This window comes from Sturnira hondurensis, unplaced genomic scaffold, assembly GCF_014824575.4.
Source record: "Sturnira hondurensis isolate 20B ecotype Veracruz unplaced genomic scaffold, ASM1482457v3 Scaffold0001443, whole genome shotgun sequence".
In the NCBI taxonomy this organism is placed as follows: Eukaryota; Metazoa; Chordata; class Mammalia; order Chiroptera; family Phyllostomidae; genus Sturnira; species Sturnira hondurensis.
Window position 1 is genome coordinate 295,822 of NW_028074074.1, and position 3,550 is coordinate 299,371.

Here is a 3,550-nt window from a genome sequence, read left to right on the forward strand (position 1 = left end):
TGAATTTTATTATTTACTGAAAATTTCCACTATCAGACAGTCCTGATTATAATAAAAACCACCTAAAATGGAAACAGTTTAGGTAAATGTGGCCTTCTTGTTCCTTTCACAAGGTCTATGGGTCCAACTGCTAGCCACATGAGTCCCTCTATGTTCTCAAGCAGCAAGAATTATTCTTCCTAAGAGGTAAGGCAAATGTCAACCTTGTTGTCAAAAGTTGGCTTTTGTGGCTCCCATTTTTCCTGCCACAGCAAAACCCCGAAGCATTTCATCACACCCAGTTCCTTAAATATGGATCCCAACCACCTTCTCCTCTTTGTTAATCCAAACCATTTTCATCACACATTTGGTTTCCTTTTTGTAACTGTGTGATACATTGGGGTAAAGGTGGTTTTGACATTTTCTTTCCCATATTAAGAAATGGCCTCATCTTCTGTGAATCCCACTATGCCAATACATGGCGGCTGAAGACTACTGTGGGGATGTTGTCATAGTCTAATCTTCTTTGCATTCCAAAGTTCGTGGGCAAGTTTTCAGCCAGCAGCTATAGCAACTGTAATAAGAAGAGCTTCTCCACACATCCTCAACTGAGTAGCTGCCTTTTACGTTAGTATTCTTGATTTCATCTATGATGATCTGACCTTTGAATTCCAAGTTTGTTTAAGTTTGGGACACCTGGAATTTGGGTCCTGTCCAATGACCCACAGTGGGCAGTCAACATCTCAGATCCTGGTCAAGGTGGGTTCCTAACCAGGGACTAAAGTAGCCATGTAGAGTTTCAGGCACAAGGAAGTGTTTTTATCCTCCTTGACCCACGAGCCCTTCAGAGCTTCTATGCCAGCATTCTCCAGATCCTCAGTGCAGTTGGAACTGATTATTGAATCAAAATGTCTAAGCACCTTATCAGGTGGTATCATGAGTGATGTCTTAGAGGCCAGAGTAGAAAGGATCCCAGCTGTCTCCACAGCAATGTGTCCTGAACCAACAATGACACTGCAGCTAGACAATTGTTCCAGCTGAAAAAAATCCATTACTGGTTACTCCTAGTCTGGCACCAGTAATCTGGCTCTCCTGTGGATGCAAAGGCATGCCACCTTTTTGGTACACATCCGATATTCACACAAGTGCCAGGCAGCTTGTGGCAGTCCATCACCACAACCCTGGCATCCAGCTCTCCTGACTTTATATTTTCTATTAATTATTTATTTTCTCTTACCCTGAATCTTTTACCCCTACTTCCATAATGTAAAAGAATATACATACTTATGGTGGCTGTTATTTCAGCCACCATAAGTATAGGTTTTGGGTAGTACTGCAGTCACTGACAGACAGAATAAGGAGAGTATGTCCTGAGGGGGTAAATGGGAGAACTGAGCTAGATAATTTTTTTATATTTTATTGATTATGCCATTACAGTTGTCCTACTTACCCCCTTCATTCCCCTCCACCCTGCACACTGTCTCCCCCACCATTCTCTTCTTTAGTTTATGTCCATGTGTCACAAGTTCTTTAGATTCTGTATTTCCCATACTATTCTTACCCTCCCCCCATCTCTTTTCTACCTACTCTCTATGCTACTTATTCTCTGTACCTTCTGTCCCCTTCTCCTCCTCCCACCCCCCTGTTTCTAACCCTCCATGTGATCTCCATTTCTATGGTTCCACTCCTGATCTAGCTGTCCTCTTAGTTTGCTTTTGTTTTAGGTGTGGTTGTTAATAACTGTGAGTTTGCTGTCCTTTCACTCTTCATATTTTATCTTCTTTTTCTTAGATAAGTCCATTTAACATTTCATATAATATAAAAGACAAAACTGTACTTGAATAAGAATTAAATAAAAAAATTTAAAAAATACATTTCATATAATAAGGGCTTGGTGATGGCGAACTCCTTGAATTTGACCTTATCTGAGAAGCACTTTATTTGCCCTTCCATTCTAAATGAAAGCTTTTCTGGATAGAGCAATCTTGGACATAGGTCTTTGAATTTCATAAGCTGAAATATTTCTGTCCCGCCCCTTCTTGCCTGTAAGGTCTCTTTTGAGAAATCAGCTGACAGTCTGATGGGAACTCCTTTGTAAGTGACTGTCCCCTTATCTCTTGCTGCTTCTAGGATTCTCTCCTTCATTTTCATCTTGGCTAATGTAATGATGATGTGCCTTGGTATATTCTTATTTGGGCCCAACTTCTTTGGGACTCTCTGAGCTTCCTGGATTTCCTGGAAGTCTATTGCCTTTGCCAGATTGGGGAAGTTCTCCTTTGTTATCTGTTCAAATAAGTTTTCCACTTGTTGCTCTTCCTCTTCTCCTTCTGGTACCCCTATAATTTGGATGTTGGAATGTTTAAAGACATCCTAGAGGTTCCTAAGCTTCTCCTCATTTTTTTTAATTCTTGTTTATTTATTCTCTTCTCTTTGGTCATTTTCTCTTCCTTCTGGTCTACTGCATTGATTTGAGTCCCAGTTTCTTTTCCATCACTATTGGTTTCCTGTGCATTTCCCTTCATTTCAAGTAGTTTAGCCTTCATATGTTCCTCTAATTTGTTACTAAAATCAACCAGTTCTGTGAGCATCCTGATCACCAGTATTTTGAACTGTGCATCTGATAGTCTGGCTATCTCCTGGTCACTCAGACATATTGGCTCTGGAGCTTTGAGCTGTTCCTCTTGAGCCATAATGTCTTGGGCTGTTCACACCTGTTACGTATGAGGGGTAGAGCCCTAGGTGTTCACCAGGGCGGAGACACCCAGTTGCTGGGTTGTGAATGACGCTGTATGTGGGGGCCGGGTTGGAGAGGGGCAATGGTGTTTATTCTATGCTCTCTCTCAGATTTCAGTTCCCTCTACTGCTTTCCGCAAGCAAATTGGGCCCTTCTGGTGCTGGTTCCTGGGTGTGTGGGCCTGTGCACCCTCCAGGACCCTGTGGGTCTCTCCAACGAACTCTCTGTGAGCCTGGGGGCCTCTCCCAGCACCTCAACCTCCAGAGGTTTTCTCAGTTGGTGCTTTTAGGCTTTAATTCCCAGTGCTGGTTCACGTGGTCTGTCTCACTGCTCGTTTTTTTGCCTGGTTTATCTGTGCGCAAATGTGTGACTGCAGTCAGCCAGCTGCCTTACGCCCTCACTGGGTCCACCTGTTGCCACCCCATGCCTGGGATCTGCCAACTGCCACCTGAATACCTGTGGGTCGGGTTGCTTTTCCCCGCATAACCCTGCTCCACCAGCCACTGACTCTGCCTCTCTTACCAGTCTGGCTGAATGGTTCATTGTTGTCAGACTTCTGTAGAGTTCAATTTTCTGTGTTTTGGTAGCATTTTTGTTACTAAAACTTTGTCTTTAAACTGGGTTGTGCGAGGAGACACAGTGTTTCCACCTACGCCTCCATCTTGGCCAGATGTCCTGAGCTAGATAGTTATATTTTCCATCCCAGATACATTCCCCACTACCTTCCACTGCTTTCTTTGCCCTTAGAAATTATTCTCTACCTATGGATTCAAATGAATTATCTTTCCTTTTAACTGGATGGGTTCAGGACTCAGTTATAGCCACAACCTGGGTTCA

The 3,550-nt window shown here is 43.0% G+C and overlaps 1 pseudogene; it reads right to left on the reverse strand.

Moving 5' to 3' along the window:
• Window positions 1-210: 210 nt before the first annotated feature.
• LOC118974546 (glutathione reductase, mitochondrial-like) lies at window positions 211-1,089 on the reverse strand (annotated as a pseudogene).
• Window positions 1,090-3,550: the final 2,461 nt, after the last annotated feature.